This window comes from Alligator sinensis, unplaced genomic scaffold, assembly GCF_000455745.1.
Source record: "Alligator sinensis unplaced genomic scaffold, ASM45574v1 scaffold751_1, whole genome shotgun sequence".
NCBI classification, from domain to species: Eukaryota; Metazoa; Chordata; order Crocodylia; family Alligatoridae; genus Alligator; species Alligator sinensis.
The window spans coordinates 1,466,319-1,485,401 of NW_005842325.1; the positions used below are offsets into that span (position 1 = coordinate 1,466,319).

Below are 19,083 nucleotides of genomic sequence, written 5' to 3' on the forward strand. Positions count from 1 at the left end.
GTTTGGCTTACTGCCTTTATCTGCCTCAACAGCGAATACAGGCACACTTCAGTCTGCTCGATGTGTATTTACCAATGACCGAAGCTGTCCTTCTTGCTACTGAAGAAGGGTGGGTGGCAGATAGGAGGGAGCAGTCTTACCCTATTCTTTAAGGGCTGGTCATTTCTCCTTTGTTGGGCTGGTCCCAGCCTTACCTGGGGTCCTGGGGGCCTCCTGGGGCTGCAGCCATGTTGTTCTTGCTTTGCAGAGCTTGACCAGCAGCAGAGCACAGGAACATGCCATATGTGACACTGCAGACATGTCTGCTGTGCCACATACCAAATGGCCGTGCTCATCTAGATGTGGCCTTATTGGGACAAAATGCTTCTGCCCATGCCCCATTTGACTCTGTCCATAAGTGTGTGTGGGGGGGAAGGGGGGGTCAGACCCAGAGAGAGGGATTAGCCTTCAGAAATGACTTCTTCTTCCTTAGAGGTTGTGGGTTACTTGTTTCTCGTGGTCCAGTCTTCATGAATTTACTCACTACAATAGCATTCTTCTTAAAAATCAAGACTTATTAAAATGGGAGTAAGGAAGCAAGGCAGTTGGTGACATGGAGATTAAAGAAGCAACAATGGATAGCATGGAGTTGGGTGAGTGGGACCTGGAGTTAGGAGGGGCAATAGAGATGCAGAAGGGAGGAGAGGGAGGATTTAATAGATTATTAGTGTTGGAAGGGACCTTAGTAGATCACTGAGTCCGACTCATTGCCTTGGGCAGGAAAGAGGGCTGGGGCCAGATGACCCCAGTTAGGTGCTAGTCTAGTCTCCTCTTAAAGACCTCCAAGGTAGGGGAGAACACCACCTCCCTTGGAAGCCCTTCCATATTTTGGCAACCCTCACCATACAGAAATGTTTCCTAATGTCTAATCTATACCTGCTCTCCATCAGTTTATGGCTGTTGTTCCTAATAAGCCCAAGGGGTGCCCTGGTAAACAGAGTGTCCCCTATTTCTTGCTGCCCTGCCCTATCCCCTGATAAATTTGTAGGCAGTCACAAGATCCCCTCTCAGCCTCCTTTTGCTGAGGCTGAAGAAATTCAGGTCCCCTCATCTCTCCTTATCGGATTTTACCTGCAGGCCCTTAACCTTATGAGTAGCCCTCCTCTGAACCCTCTCAAGGTTATCCACATCCCTCTTGAAGTGTGGTGCCCAGAACTGGATGCATTACTCCAGCTGCAGTCTTACCAATGCCACATAGAGGGAAAGTATCACCTCCTTAGCCTTGTTTATGAAGCACCTTCTAATGCCTGAAAGAGTGCAGTTGGCTTTACTTATCACTTTGTTACATTGATGACTCATGTACATTTTGGAGTCGTCTATGACTCCAAGATCCCTTTCTGCTGCTGTGCTGCTTAGAAAGTCACCTCCCAGTCTATAGGTGTGTTAGTGAATCTTTCTCTCTAGATTCAGCACTTTTCACTTATCTTTGTTAAACTGCATCCTATTCTGATCTGTCCACTTTCCCAATCTGTTAAAATCCACCTGAATCTGCTCCCTGCCCTCCAGTATGTTTATTTTGCCCCATAATTTGGTGTCATCCGCCAATTTGAACAGAGTGCTTTCCACTCCCTCATCCACGTCACTGATGAAGATATTGAACAGCACTGGTTCAAGCACCAAAACTTGAGGAACTCCACTGCTCACATTTTACCAGGTCTAAAATGACCCATTCACCACCACCTTCTGGGTGCGTCCCATAGGCCAATTCTCCACCCACCTGACCGTGTAATAATCTATGTCACAACTGCTTAATTTATTTGTAAGAATGGGATGTGACACTGTATCAAAGGCATTTTTAAAATCCAAAGAGATGACATCTACCTTAACTCCTGCATCTAAGCAATTTGTGACCTGGTTGTAAAGAGAAACAAGGTTAGTTGGACAGGATCTACCTGCTATGAAATTATACTGGTTGCCCTTCAGCATTATTTTTCCTACTGGACTCCCACAAATGTGATCCTCAATAATTTTTTCAAAGGTATTCCGAAGGAGAGAGGTGAGGCTAACTGGCCTAGTTATCTGGATCATCCTTTCTCCCCTTCTTGAAAATAGGGACCACATTGGCCCTTTTCCAGTCCTCTGGGATCTCTCCTGAGTGCCATAAGTGCTCAAACAATTGTGCCAGTGGTTCTGCTATGACAGTTGCCAATTCCTTCAGCACCCTTGGATGAAGATCATGAGGGCCTGCTGACTTAAACACACAGCCCCCGCAAATGCCCCTTCACTAGGTCAGTACTAACTGTTGGTGGATTGGAGTCCCTCTTGTGCATGTCTTTGGTTCCTTTGGGAGATATGTCTTTATTGTGTATTACTCTTATGATTTAAGACTTCAGAAAACAACTAAAATGCCTTGCTTACACATAAAGCATCATCATCTTCCTTTTTCAGTATCACTTCTAAAGTAGTACTGAGTGCAGTGAGTAATACTAAATAAGCTTGGGACCTGAAAAAGCAGGAAAACTTGTCTTTCTTTTCCAGTCCATGAATAAACAGGCATAGGAGAGTGAAGACTGAGTTTGCTGCATAACCCAGTATTTTAAGTTTCTCTTGTTGACCTGGCTGAAATAATCCACTTAATTTTTGTTGAAAACGCATTTTACATTTATAACCAAAATAGTTAAAAACTCAAAAATACATATATTTGTTTTGTTAAAATAACATGTTTGTTGCTGAAGAAACATATCCAAAATATATAACTTTGTTGTTTTAGTTAAATAAAACAAAGTCAATGTTTCTTTTTGGTGGTGGTTGTTGTTGTCCTCCTAATAAAGTGTGGTTTTCTGATGTAGTTGCAAAATTAATCTGAAAAAATATCAAAATAAATCACTACTTTAAAATATATAGTGGGCATGTCTACATTTGTATTTATGTGCACCTAAACTTAATGTGACTTTGCTTAAGGCACCATATTAAGGCACATTAAATTTAGATGCAAAAAACTAAATCACATTAACGTACATGCTATATATGTTCAGATCACCACTACTAATGCTTTACTAATAAGCTTTTCAAGTTTTGAGATTCAGTTTTTTACCTCTGGAAATAAATACAGATCTTTTATATCAATGTACATAGTCCTGTAGAACATTTGATGTATTTGAATGACATTATTACTTTCAGGTAGATTCATGCAAACATGTATGTTTCATTTACTTAAAATAAAAAAAAAAAACTGAGTAATGAAGAGTTATGCATGAATTACCCTCTGATTGCTTCATGCTGAATCTGACAGATTTGTGACATAGTGTTCTTCTGGATTACTTGTTTCAGAATCCATTATCTTTTCTACGAACCAAAGGGTATCAGGTAAACTTGTAAGCATGGGTATTTTTAATCCATAACATTCTTGTGAGTGTGATCACATGAACATAAAGGTAAAGCATCTATCTAATTCTGGTATGTGCTTATAAAATGCAAAAGTAGAAATCAGTGTCTTCATCAGATCAGACTACAGATGTTTCATAATATTCCAAACAGAATTTATAAAAAGTTTTAAATTTAAAATAATCCTCTCCTAACTCCCCCTAAACTCTACCAAATATATCAAATTTTTGTCTGATCTCCTCAGGTCTGTGAGCCTAAAGTTAGATTGGTAACTCCCTTTAGATATCTAACCTTATGAACTCAAGTTTGCGTAAAAACACTCATTGTTTTATTTAAGCTTCTCTGTTGGGGTATGGTTCAACATGGATCTCTGTTGGGGTACGGTTTTTACATTTCCTTTTTTTAGCTTTGTACAACTGGAAATATTTGGGATGTTTTTTCCTTGCCTAAAATTTTTCATGTAAGGTATTTCCTAGAGTAATAATTTTAATTCTCTAATTTTGATAAATTTTACAGAAATATAATTGGAATGCTTTAGTGCCTCTGCCTTGGGGATCACCTTGAGGTTGAGCTTCTTGCTATTTCAGTTTCTGTATGACTAAATTTGATCCAGTTATATACAACTTAAAACTTTTAGTTCACATGTACTTGATAGAATTTTGTTGGAATTTGATATCAGGGTCAAAGCTGGACTTTTCCTGTGATTTGTTCCTCCCCAGAGATAGCAAGGATCCTCTGATGTCCCCTGACTTGAATGCAAGAAGGTGAGAGAGGGGGGGAGAGGGGGGAAATAAAAGCAGGGGGGAGAAAGTTAAATCACGGGAGGGGGAGTAGAGGGGGAAGTAGATTAGGAGCAGACTAGAGGATGCTGCTGGGGGGTACATAGGTGCAGTGGGAAAGGAAGGAGCAGGCAAGGCTGGAAGAGGAATTGGCTAGGACCAGACATTAATGAACCAGGACCTGGGAAGTGGGGGAGGTGGACAATAGCAGAAGGGATCAGAGCAGAAGCTGGGAGTGGTAATGGGTGGTAGAAGAGAAGGGCATGTAGGATGGAAGGGAGTATGGATAACCTGTATAGGATACTTTTCTCTATTAGCTAAATGAGACATTTTGAGTTTCTGCATTTCTATTCTGTTAGCAAATAGCTGTAAGACCCACGGCAAAGAACAAGTCTTATCCCTCTGTTGCTGTAGAGTTTAATAGTGTACTGCAGCTAGAAGTTACAACTTTTACTGATGTGGTAGAGATGTGTGTTGGGAATCCAAAGCTCCAAGCACTATGGGTGACCCAGATTGGATCTCAATATGTTTTCATGTGATAACCTTTGTGTTTATTGCTTTGGGGTTTTGTTTTGTTTTCTTTTCTTTTCAGCTAATAAAATTACCCTGATAAAATGCAAACAGCTTTTAATTTTGCTAAAAGTTTGGAAATGGGAGAAAGAAGTTTGGCTGTGTGGTGCTCTCAGTCACTTTTTGAAATATGTGACTACATATTTTGTTTGTTTTGCTTTTGCCACATGAACATTGCCTCATTCATTGTATAAATTAGAAGGTACCTTAAAGATGATTTGCAGTTGTATAAATGGTACATCTGATGGTTGGTTCTAAGTCGGTTTATTGGCTGCTATATATTTGCCATATCATTTTTGTTGAACTACTGCTTGGTCAGCATTTTCCAGTTTTGTTTGGGTTTTTTGTTTGCTTGTTTGCTCACTTTATTAGGTTGCATGGACCCAGGGAAAAACAAGAATACATTACAGTGCTAAGGATTGTTTAAGGAGAGTATTCTAAAGTTCTTAAGTTAGAAGCACTCCTAACCTGTTGAACACAGCACTGTGTTCTATCCAAGGAGAGTTTAAATAGGAAGATGTTGTTCAAAGTGTACCATTGGAAGTTTATTGTGAATGCCACAGCATTGCTCAGGAAATGATGAGAGCAAATTAGGGTAGAAAAGCTAGCTGTAAAGAAAAAATGAGGGAATTAAAGAAGAGGAGATTAGGAAATAACTAAGCCCTGCAGCATGACTGGCAGCTTTTCCTGTTTATTGGGCAAAATGCTGGATGGTTAAGACAAATCCAAAAGAGCCTGGGGAAAATCAAGCCTAGCAAGTGCTTCCTGCTAGAAAAGGACCTACTCAGATTTAGTCCAGCCTGAGATAAGGCTTTCTTTTCTCCCGCAGTCAACACAGGTGGAGTGAGGGGCAAATATTGGCCCCAAGGCAAACAGATGCTATGGCCTTAGGTCTTGGGCTAGGGCCAGAGCAGCTCTCTGATCCAGTCCAGGGTTGAACTGGAGGGTTCATACAGTGTGGGGGGTGAAGGGGCATGCAAGGAAGACCATGCAGTGTGAGGGACAAGGGGCACAAGGGAGACTGAACAGCAGCAGGGTAGCAGGTCCAGCTCTAGGCCCTGACCTGGCTTGGACCAGAGCTGCTATCACTGCTGCCTGACTGGGACTAAAGCTGGATCCAGGGTAGTAGCTCCTGCTGCTATGTGCCTCAGAATGGAGTGGAGCCAAAGCTGCCACATGGGTGGGAGGGTGGGCAAATGGGGGGGGAGGTGAGTGGCTAGAAGGGAAGGGGGTCAGGCACCAGGAGGGGGTGAGTGGCTATTAGGGGGCAGACACCAGGAGGAAGAAGATGGTGGGGAACACACACTAGGAAAGCAGGTGCAGGCACCAGGGTGACAAGAAGTATGGGGCAGACAGTGGGGGGAAGGATGGGGAGCAGGGGTCTAGCTTGTTCCTCTCAATCCTCCCTTCCATTCAGAGGGCAACACTTGCAAATATTAAAAATGATGCTTAGAAAAAAAAGATGAGTTGTATATACTACTATGTTGTCTTAAGTGAGGGGAGTGCTTAGCTATTCATTGTTCAGTTATATCAAGTATTTGCAAAACTGTACCCCATTAATGGGATATCTGATGTACATTGGCAAGCTGTGTGTTCTCTACAGCAATTTAGCAGCTCAAGGATATTATTTTGTACTGTTGTTACACAAATGTAGAGTAGCATTGCTTCAGGAGATGGAAAAGACTCTTTCTGCATTCTATTCACTATGTCACACTGCACTAAAGTAACTGATGTAGAAAGTATCCTGTTAACAGTGAGTGTAATAATGTCTATATTTGCATCAAACTTAAAGGAAGAAACTGAAGCTTGAGGGTAGAGCTCAAAGGTTTTGTTAACAAAAAAATGTGAAACACCTATTATCTTGAATTCTTAAATGGATTTCTGAAGCAATTCTTATGATCCATTCAAAACTACCCCTGCAGGTCACTTGTCTTTTTACTAGGAAGTGGGAAAATTGCTTGTGTTAATAATATAGTAATGGATCAGTGGTGAAGCACAAGAACCAGGGATACAAAAGGGTAAATCACTTAATCTTCAGTATTAACTGCCTGTACAGTATATACTTGTTGGCATATTGTTTATAGAGAGAAAATTGCTTCTAAGTGTCCCATTCTGCCGTACTAGCACTTAGCACATATTATTCTGCTCGAACATGCAGTCTAACATTGGTGTTTTTAGTGCATTTAATCCAGGGGTCGACAATTATTTGGGTCTATGGGCAATGTTCAGGGAGTTTTGCTGAGCTGTTGCAAGTCAGGTCTGCACCCCCCACCCTGCACAACAACTCGCCAAAATGCCCTATGTGGGATGGGGCTGTGGGTGGATAAGGAGCAGTGTTTGGGAGTGGGATGGATGGGAAAGGTGGGATTCATGGGGTGGGGTCACGGGGTGGTGACAGCATGGGGCTGGGTCCAGGGGCAGAGCCATGGTCCACTTCCTGCCAGCCCCAGCAATGGGCATGGGTTTCATGGGCAGGAACAAACTAGTCCTCATCATGGTATATCAGTCTGATTCCTGTGGGCAGGGAAGGGTACAGGGAAATAAAAAAGTAGCTGTTCTGTTATGTTTTTAAACAGGGCCTAATACACTGGGTTTCTTTTCCATGACTGAGGCTTTGCTGCAAATAAATTATTATAATAATGTAGTGTAAGAGTGATGTTGTAGCCGTGATGGTCTAGAAATGATGTAGAAGGCAAAAAGTTCTGAGGGTGATACCTTACTGGACCAACTATGTAGTTGGTCCAATAAGAATTATCACCCTAAGAAACTCTTGCTTCTTGGTAATAATACCAAAAGTTTAAATGCCTTACACAGGGAAACTTTTTCTTTCAAAGCCAGATAGTACTTCTATACTGTAGATCCCTCTTATGGGGCAGGTCATCCTTATCAAATTCCTTTTCAGATCTTCCTTTAAATCTTTCATCTGGAAGGTGGGAAGGGAAGGGGAAGAACATGCTGCCCTTCATCCCTCAAACCACAGCAAGCTTCTGTATTGTCTCCCAAACTCATGGATCATTTATACTCTATGTGGACTACAAGTTATGTACATCCTAAATCCTCTAGCTTAATTTTTATTCCACAGCACTTGTTTAGAATCATACTTTAAAGTACATCCAGCTCTCCTGGTCTCCTCCCCTCAGACTGGCTTCCCAGGGCATACTGTTTATGAGTTCCCTGAGCAAGTTTGTCTGATTTTCTGACATCCAGGGTCCTTACTCTGCTGCCCAAGTTGCCATCTCCATCCATCCTTTCCTCAGGATCCTGAACCGAGTCATCTCATAGTTACTGCTGCCCAAGTTGACATCTATTAGTACATCCCCCACCAATTCTTCCATGTTTGTGAGCAGGGATTCAAGAAGAGCATGGCCCCTAGTTGACCTCTCTAGCATTTGCACCAGGAAATTGTCCCCAAAACACTCCAAAAGCTTACTGGATTGCTTGTGCACTGCTTTATTGACCTCACAGCAAATGTCAGGGTAATTTAAAGTCCCCCGTGAGAACCAGGGCCTGTGATTGGGAAACTTCCACTAGCTATTAGAAAAAAGCCTCATCCGCCACTTCCTCCTGGTCTGGTGATCTACAGCAGACCCTCACCATGACATCACCCTTGTTGCTCTCTCCTGTGGCCCAGAGACTTTCAACAGGCCTATCTCCAGTTTTGTACTAGAGATCTGAGCAATAGTATGTCTCTTATCTAAATTGCAACTCCTCCTCCTCTTCTCCCCTGCCTGTCCTTCCTGAACAGTTTATAACCATCCATAGTAGTGCTTCAGTCATGCAAGCTATACCACAAAGTCTCTATTATTCCAATTGCATCACAGTTTCATGACTGTACAAGGGCTTCCAGTTCTTCCTGCTTCTTTCCCAGGCTCTATGCATTTGTGTACAGATACCTAAGGTAACTAGTTGATTGCCCAGATTTCTCAAGAAGAATGAGAACCTATCCCCTATTGCCCCCTCCTGCTCTCTCTTCTTCTAGGTCACCTACTTCCCCACTTACCTCAAGGCTTTGGCCTCCATCCCCTGGCAACCCTAATTTAAAGCCTTCCTTATTAGGATAGTGAGCCTGTCTGTGAATATGCTCCTCCTTCTCTTTGTCACATGTTTTCCATCTCTTCCTAGCAGTCCTTCTTGGAATATCATCCCATGATCAAAGAAGCCAAATCCCTGCTAGTGACACCACTTATGCAGCCAAGCATTGATCTGCAGGATGCACCTGTTCCTGCCTGGGCCTTTTCCCTTGACCAGAAGGATCAAAGAGCGCATCACCTGAGGCTTTGTCCCCTTCACCCTTACACCTAGAGCCCTGTAGCCATGTTTGATCTGCTCAGGGTCTCCCCTGTATCATTGGTGCCCATACGGATGAGCAGCATGGAGTAGTAGTCAGAGGGCTGGATGTGTGGCACTGGCAGTTTAGTGGCACTATCAGTGCTTTCCTACCCTGGACTGCCTTCAGAAGGAAGATTTCCTATGCATTGGTGGATGATTCATGCTAATAAGAATAATAATTTAGCACTAGAGGCCCTTGGCTGTCTCCACTCTCTTCAAGCATTCCCATCTGTTGTACATCTTCATCCTCCAGTCATCCACATTTACTTTCTGTAGATCTGATACTATATCATCTAGCCATCTTCATTTTGGTTGTCCAGGTGGCCTTTTTTCCTTCTGTAGCCCGAGGAGTACATTTTTAATGTCTGGATTGCTTCCATTCTTTTGACATGGCCCAGCCTCTGCAGTCATTGTGCTTGGAATTCCTGGGTCAGGTTTGAGTTTCTGCACCATTGATGTAATTCATTATTGGTTCTTATGTATCATTCTTGTGTTATAGGATCATACTGTGCAGCAAATATTTTCTGTAAAATCTTCCTTTCAAAATGATCTTGTAGTGTCGTGTTGCTAGCTAGAGATTCAAGATTTGACTGTTGTAGATTATACATGGCCTGATTATAGTTTTATAGCAGGTGTGGGCAAAATATGGTCCCTGGGCCAGATCCAGCCTGCCAGCTGGTTGGATATGGCCTGCAGGCAGGCACCCACCAATTGACTTGTATCCAGCTGCCCCTGCAGTGCTCTGCATGGGGCCAAAGCCTGCCCACTCCTGCTTGGGGCAACCCGCACTGTGCACCCGCTTGCACCTGTTGGACAGTCCTGGCCCTGACCAGCATGCACAGCTTCCCCACAGGGCTGCTCCCACTGCTGCTGCAGCTGCCCAGGTACTGCTCAGCTTCCCCTGCCTCCAGCAGCTCCTCTTCCTCTTGTCCCTGCTGTGCTTTTCCAAGCAACCCGTAGGGCAGAAAAGCAGTGGCAGGTGGTGGGGTAAGCTTCCAGTCGCCTTCCACCCACTTTGCCTGCCCAGTGTAATGAGCAGGAACCTGCAAGCAGCTGAGTGGGTGGAAGGCAGCCCTGCCAGGAAGCTGTGCACACTAGACAGGGCCAGGGTGGATTCAGGTGGAAGTGTGGCATGGGTTGCCCCAGACTAGAGCAGGTGGGGCTTGGTCCCATGCAGAGTGCTGTGGGGGAAGCTGCAGGCTGGATGCAGGGCGAGGGCAGAATGTACCTGCACCACCCAGTCAAGCTCTGCTGCACAAACCCTCTGCCCCTTCCTTCCTGCACCCTGTACAGCTCCTAGGACCTAGCGCATGGGTCATCCCCCACCCTACATACTTCACACCCCACCACACACACACCCACACAACCCCTTACCCCCGCCATATCGCTACTCCCCTCCCCACACACACACACAATGTAAAATATTTTATTTTGAGCTATTATGAAATTGTCTCAATATGCACTATTTCAAAAAAACAGAAATCAGGACAAAATATATGTTTTTTTAAATAAAAAAAAGATTATAGTAGATGTTTAATCTTTTAATGTATGATTTTTTATGTGTAATTTGTTAACATTGTATATTCTGAAAGTTTTGATGTGTGCAGCCCTCAGCACTTTACCCACATTGGTTAAGTGGCCCTACAGCTGAAAGAATTGCTCGCCCCTGTTTTGTAGACTTGAAACTTAATTTTCCTTTGGATAAGCTCAGATGAGTTGTGCAAAGGTAATGCTCTTTCTTTTTCTTTTTTGCTTTTTTTTTTTCTTTTAAATAAAACTTTCACAAAATTGGTAACAGAACACTGCCCTGTGGCTATAATCCTAGATGATTCAATCTTTTCACTACACAGTTCTTGAAGGTATTTCTGAGGAAATACTGAAAATGAGGCATGAGTCTCCCATCATATGAAAGGAATGAGATATGAATCTAAAGGTTCATTCTATAAGCAAATCCTATGGGTTTAGTCAGCCCCTCAGTCATTACGATATAAATCAGGTAAACCTTTTCTAAAGTAAAGTGAGTTTCCCTGGATTACAACATTTAAATTCAGTGGTGTCATTGAAAAAAAAGTCAATGAAAAATTAGATTTTTGTGCATTACATGTTACAAGAATTAAAAGGCAGGATAGATATGCACATTATAAGACTATCCAAATAAAATACATAGAGAAAGCATGAGCTTTTGTGTGCACGAGTTATATTTATAATTTTAATTGTCTTTTTTAATTTTTAAAATCTGTGCACTTATAAGGGTAAAATATAAAATTACATAACAAAGAAATGAAAACAGAAAAATAAAAAGAAAAGAAGAAAAATGGGCCTGCCCTACAAATATTTAATCAATCAGAATTTGCATTATGCAAAACACTAATTTGTTTTCTTAAACACATGTCCTCGTCTTCCTCCCTCTCCTGTAAGAGGGGATGATAGCACTTTCAAGATGAGGACAGGTCCAAGGCTGACACACTTCTATATATAATTCAACTGAGCCCTCAAAGCATGTTGATTCTTGTAGTTCAGATGAATTTTAGGATTTGGAGGCTGAAACATCTAGGACTGAGGAGGGGATTGATACTTGGTTGCAGGTACTATAGGTAAGTTTTCTGATCCCAGAGTAGCACCTATAGCTTTCTGGAAACACTTTCCTTTGCTTTGGTTTTAATAAAAATCTGTCAAAGACCTTAGTAAATCTGTTAAGTAGAGGACTAATTAAGGTTTATGAGAAAAGGCCTTACTAGGTGGGTCAGTGCCACTTTGACAGTGAAGAGCAAAATGAGACCTGTGAAGTTAGAGGCTTCATAGGCTAGGTGTCTGATTTCGGGAGTTCCTGGCACAAAAAGAGTATGTTCTTTCCCATGCAAGAGCTGCATTATTTGTAACTTAATGGAAAAACACATGCACCAAGAGGATAAGATTGATCTTGTTTAACTTGAGGTCTTTTGCTGTAGCGTGGAGTAGACACGATTTGTTTTATTATGTACAGAGACAGGTGTGGCTTCCAAGACCAAAAGACATCCTCTTATTTTGAAAGAATGTTCAGAGCCAGAACAGGTGGCTGAAGCCCACTGTATGCATCTCATTGCCGTATTATTCTGTCTTACTATACGTGCATAAAATGTATCTTATTAAAACAATGTGTATTTTAACAAATGCTTGCAGAAACATGGATGCTGTGCTAAACACAAAACCACAATAGCAAAAAAAATGAGGTTAACAAAGTTTACCATCATAGTAGTAAGAAACCAGTTCATATGCACCCCTTTGAAAAATTCAGTGAGGAGTGGGTATCATACATTGAGCATACAATCCATTATCAATATGTAGTGGCAAAGTACTCTTTGTACAAAACATTAAACGATGAAAATGATGGCTATCATAAAATTTATTATGAAATATAATGTCTACTTCTCTTGTCAATACATCTTAATTATACACCATGTCAAGATGGATTAGTAACCTTAATTCAGAACGTTCTTAGTTTCTGATGTTTAAATAAGGTCCTTCACCTTTCAGCTACAGTGCTGCTTGTGGGTGGGGGCTGTCTTTTAGCAAAGGGAGAGGGTTATAAAATAGAAACAGTGATAAAAGACTTATTTGGTATTCGAGAATCTTGTGCAAACTGCTAAAGAAGTCTTTGGAACTGAACCAATCTTTCTGTGAAAGCTTTATTGATTACACTGAGAAAAAGACCATTTTAAACACTTTCATAGGCACTGCCTTGCCTGAGGAAGTAAAATCTATTAAACTTAGATTATGAACTTTTTGTTTATGAACTCACTTGTCCTAGTGGACAGCTGGCAGAGACTGGGCATTATTATCCTCTCTTCTTAAAGCAAACTTACAAAAATTCCCATATCTCTGACCATTTGTGTACTACTCCTGGTGTTTCTAAAAATATATGTAATCTCAAGTGGCTTTTTGTGCACTCCAGAGGAACAGAGCACATATTTGTGCATACACTATCTTTTCTGGATAGATTGTTACTCCGGCACATGTCCTTAGGGTGTTTTAAGTACTACACACCTCTTGTACTCAAAGGAGATATCAAGTGTAGTTAATGGACAGACTGCATAGCTGGGGGTTTTACTGCTTCTCCAAGGATCTATGAACTCAACTAGCTGTTGATAATTTAGTTGTCAGAGGTATGACTAAGTAAGCCTGTAAGGAAATAACAGGCAATATAATCTTCAGACACCTGTAACTTATTGATAGCTCTGCACAGCCTATACCCAGGAATCCTAACCCCAATAGATTTAAAGAAAAGTTCTTAAACTTCCAAGGAGGCTAAAAATGGATGAATGTTAGAGAGAGAGTGAGCATGTTCATGCTCATTTGTACTGGTGTAAGGTATTAGATTAGACAGGTATAAGAAACTAAGATATCTTGAGTTGGCACTTCCCAACACAGGCTTTACCTACAGCTGGTTCCACCTGATGTTAGAATGATTCCTGTTAATGGTGGACATGAAGAGGAAGAGAAAGATGAGATAAGATTTGTCATGGCTTATGATACATTGGTACAAGATGACTCCATAATGCATGATTTAGAGGTACCATGGTTGGGCTGATATACAGGAAAAATGAACTGCTAAAGGACTACAACTCCTGAATGACCTTGTAAACACCACTGTCACTAGCATTTCAAGGTGGGGAGGGCTATGTAATTTACAGTCTTCCCTATAGACAGAAATAGTCAACTGGATATCACACAGGATTCCATAAGAGTTGATTTCCATCTGAAATTGGGGTCAGGATCTATTGCACAAACATCCCTGAAGATTTCTTGAGTGAACAAGAGTATCTCTCTAAACAGGAATATGGGGTATTAGCATACGAAGGACAACATCATCGTACATTTATAGTAACTATGACTAAACTAGGCATCCTTTTTGTTGTGAATCAGTTGTACTGAAATATGTCCTGCTGAGAGATGCTGAGATTTGTTTCCCCCTCAAATTCTTTGATAAACTTTGGAAAGGTTAAAATGTTGACTTGATATTATCACGAATATTAAGAGTTAACTGTTCATTCAGAATGTAAGTGGGAAGGGGAGGTTGCGAAAGAAAACTTGCCAATTGAAAAAACAAAAATGACTCCATTTTTGCCCATTCTGGGTAAACTATTTTTGGCATTAAATCACATATTCTACAGAGTGAGGAAGAGCTTTATCTAGTATTTTTATTAAAATATTTTTACAACTGGATGCAGTCACACTATACATTTTTTACAATGTATTTATGCAAGGGTATAGTACAAGATGCAATGAAATCCTGAGACCAGAGATGAAGTCAAATGGAGTTATCTGAAAATTTGAATAATCTTGAACTATCAGATTACCCCTTGCACTGAGATTTGGTCAACACATGCTAAGTGAGTTTTGTCAGGGGGTAAAGCTTGAGTTCAGAAGTTCAGAGTTAGCAAAGTATATTGATGCACAAGCAATGCCCCCTCCAAAGAACAGAAGGGACTTAGCATTGTAGCTTGGTTACCTGGAGCTTAATTGGCCATATATATGGTATCCAGACCATTTTCAACATTGGAAGCAAAAAAGGAGAGATGGATTCTGGGAAATAAGTATATAACATATTATCAATTGAACTGGGTACTTTTATTCTATTACAATGGCATTATTCTAATTATTATGGTAATACCTATAGATCCCAAAAGATATTCAAAGCTTCATTGTACTGTATCTCTTACCAGCATGTAAAAAAGACATGGACAGTGCCTCAAGGAACTTCCAATAATCTCACATTTTAATTGAATTACTTTTTAAATTTACCACTGAATAATAACTATGCTATAGTTTGCAAAATACCAGAAACTCTGGCTGCCCGAAATTCATGTTTAAGGCACTTATGTTTTTGGAGACTACATTAGTGGTTCAAAAAGGTTTACTGTAGATATAAATAATGCTACAAGGATTATGGACTCCAAAGAAATGATGCACAGAATAATTCTGTGGGAGAACAATAATAGAACTAATTCCTTATATTTAAAAGGTAAGATTCTCAGCTCTCATAAAATTCTGGTAGCCTGTGGATATGAGCATTGCTTTGATTGATAGTCCTATAAAATTAAATTTAAGAATTAAAAGCCACTTATTTTATTATAAAATTGCCTGTTAGTGCTATGTTGTTATAAATTTTTTGTGCGGAGGTGTTCAGGCAAGGTTAATCAGAATAATTAAATATGATGAATGAGAATAATGGGGACTTTCTGTAAGATATGCAGATACAGCATGTATGAGTGATAGGGTGGGTTAGAAAGTAAGTACCCAATCAAATATGGGGGTACCTACCTGAATTACTAGTAAGGAAGGTCCATGGCTATCCACTGATAAGAACTTAGGAACCAGATCAGACCAAACAGATCAGACTATCAATTACTGATCTAGTCTTGTATCCTCAGAAAAGGAATGTCCAGTACCAAATATTTTAGAAAGACCTACTGAAAACCCTGTAATAAGCAACTGAGAAAAATCTTGTTTATAAAGGAAGTTTCTTCCTAAACTCTATCCCCTAGGACCCCGCTACACGTTACACTTAAGACAAGATGTTATTAACTGGTTAATTATAAGTTGAAACCTAGGCACATGTTAAAGGAAATAAGGTGTTATAAAACAAGGAATAACCCACAAAGCTATTCCACAAAAAATGTGTAATAACTTTGATCATTTCCTATCATGCCATTAATTGAATGTGTGGCCAGATGTGCCCCATGGCTGGGAGTCCATCAGCTCCGAGCTCCCAGCCACAGGAGTGCATGGTGTACCCCCAGAGCTGCTAGCCCTGATCAATTGACAGGACTCTCCAGCCACTGCAGCTTGCTATTTGCCAGTGCAGAATAAGTTCCCCTTGCAGTAAGGTATAATAGGATTTAATACTTGATGCTATAGTCACACCTCTTGCCATGCAAATGTGGCATGGCAGGAGCTGCGATTGTGTGGATTACACATCAGATCCCTTTGTGCCTTTACCTGCATGCCTGGCAGGGGCCTAGTGTTTTGAATCATGAAGGTCTTTCTTCCCTAATTAACTCATCATATTTTTTTGTATGTGTTTTACATGCACACACTTATGCAAGCACATTCATACACACACGCACACACACTTAGATAATGTCCTGTTTCTCTACAAGATGTAACTCAAAATCTCAGCCCATGAAGGCAGGATGGCTCAGCGGCTTTAAATTACACTTGCTGTGTCCTCTCTCCCCCCAGGAAGATAACCACTGGATGTCTACCTTAGTTCTTGCAATGCAATTCTTCCTGGTCAGACCTCTTCATTGCTCGTGCCCTTTTATCTAATCTTGAAGCACTGTAACAAAAATTAGAATCTTATTCCTAGTCCCTTTTGGAATCTTATCCAACTATTTGATATTGCAATGGTCTTGTAGCTAATTTGGTGATCTCATAATGCATTTTACAGATTAATTATAAAATAAAAGATTATTTTATTATTTCTGTATCTTTTGATCTTCAGTTTTAGTGGATATTCCATGGCCCTTGTATCATTAGGGAAGTTAAAGACTACCAATGTATTTTTTCCATGGCATTCATATTTTATATGACAGTCATGTGCCATTGTTTCACTTCCTCCTCATATGAAGCACTGTGTCACCCTGATCCAAAGCCACTGAAGCCAGAGTAAAGGAACCCATTACCTTTGAATTTTGGATTATATTCCTTGGGTTGAGTCATTTCTAGAAGCAGTGTTCTCTGCAATAATTAATCTATTACTAATAGTAACTCAGAGAATAGTAGATGTAATCAGATAGAAGATATTTAAGTGATCATGCATTTTACACATTATCATTTCTATGACTTGCATTTCCACCTTTCACCAGAATTATGCACCACATATTTGACAGCCAACTATAAATTCTTCTCCTTTCTTGCTTTTTTTTTCTTTGTTAACTAGCTAGGCTTCCTCAACCTTATGTCATTTTTGCAGAGCAGTGTAAGCTTTAAGAAATCCATGTTTGCTTCCAGCTCTATGACTTTGGTTTAACATTTACCAAGTGCTTTATATTTGCTGGAAAAGTACTTAGTGAGTAAATATGGACCTCAAAAAATAAATAAAAAGTGTGATCTTTAAACTATGCTTTCTAAATTTGAGCTCTCCACTGGCAAGGCACCTAATATGTCTCTATAGGTCTGAAACACCTCTCTCTAGAGTTATGGATGGTATTGGTCACCTCTAAATTAGTCTGGCTGTGAAGAATTTTAATTAAAAAAAAAGAATTCAAGTGCTCTAAAACAGTAACTTCAGGAAGATGATATTTGGGGCCTGGATCCAATTTACAGTCAGTGAAAACTGACCAAATATTTCCAACAGACATTATGCTTTTTTCAGACTAAGATAGTTGTATTTAGCTTCTTGTGACACTCATTTGTATTTTGCATAAGCTTCATCCTCGTTGTGGCATTCCCTGGGCTGAAACAAATTTATGTTTAAATGAAAATATGAATTCCTATTTGTACATTCATTATGGATGAACATTAGATAGAGCATTGGGAATGAGGTGGTACATAAAAAGGGAATTTTAATTGAATCACAGTTCCTTCCCTCATCCTTTGGGATACAGAGAAACAGCATGCAGTTCTGAAAAAAAGCTGTATATTACTTCTACATCTCATGCCCAGCTTAAAGGGGAGGAATGCTGAAATCACAATTTCACCCAGTTTTTGCCTTTCTTTTCTCATTTGCCCATGATGGAGGAGTCTGAGTCACAAAATTACTTCCTGGCATGCCCCCCAGTGCCCAGATACAAGAGTCAGAACAGTATGAAACAAAAAGAGAGTATTGACACAACTGCACAAAACTGTGACCTATTCTGGCCCAAAGGAAACATGGTTTCCTGGAGTTATAGGGTCTGTAATACAGTGAAAAATAGATTACTCAAGATGTGGAAGCAGAAAATGGCTTGGGTTGCTTAACAGTAACTCCTGTGGCTGCATAACAACTGATAATAGTCAGCTATGAGATGTTCTGTTTTAATGGAAAACTTTAAGAATACAGTGTGAGGAATATAAACAAGGGAGAATCAAGAGACCTCCAAACTGTTACCCCAAGAATTCCCTTATTACCATTGGAAAACCCAGGAGAGAATTCTCAAATGAGAAAAGTCTCCGTCAAGTAGGTTTGGGTTTTCTCCATGGACAGAAAAGGAATAGGGATAGCACTCAGATGCAACAGTTACTATTCTTGCCATTTGTGTTGAACTCTCAGCCATATGCATGAATGTTCTGTGCCTCCTCAAGGGATCTGGATCATTGTGACTTTCTGAGCCATCTCCTAACTTACTGAGAAGTTTTAAGTATGGGTGGGTGAGTGGTGTTCATATTGACTAGGCCAGAAGGAATGTGAACCTCTTTGACCATAACATCCATACCCCCATAACACTTCCTCATTTACTTAGTGCATTTATACATATACTTTTTTCCCCCACAATACACTGGAGATCCACCACTTCAGAGAAGGCTCGATGAATCAAGTCTGCTCGACACGTGAGCTGAGATGAATTGCACTGAGCTGCGTGCAGTTGTGTAAGTGGCAAAATGCATGTCAGCGCACAGAAAATGGTGGCAGTGCACTTCTGAACTAAAGTACCTCTAAGGTTTAGTTGAAAAGCATGCTGCCTCTGTTCTCTCAGTATTGACACGCATTGCTTATACAACTGCAAGCATCATAGTGTCTGACACTGAGGCACTTGCATGTGTAAAAATGCCCTTAATCTTAATCTTAATCTTTCCCCTTCTTCAGTAAAGGCCCTGGACCATGTTAAAAATTCCTAAGTGAAGCTGCAAAGGCAGAACTACTCAACAAGTGTTTTGCCTCTGTCCTCACAAATTTTTTTTTAAAAAAGCTGCAGCCATGCAACTAATAAGGATTATCTGGATAAGGAATAAGCTAAGGGAGAAGATAACAGAAGAGACAGTCAGAGAGCTCTTGTTGGGTCTGAATGAATTGTTGGGTCTGAATGAATCCATCAGGGCTGGATGAACTTTGCTCTAGGGTACTGAAGGAACTGGCAGAGGA

At 40.6% G+C, this 19,083-nt stretch overlaps 1 pseudogene; it reads left to right on the forward strand.

Moving 5' to 3' along the window:
• Positions 1–13,482: 13,482 nt before the first annotated feature.
• Positions 13,483–19,083, forward strand: part of LOC112551076 — an 81,349-nt pseudogene continuing 75,748 nt past the window's right edge.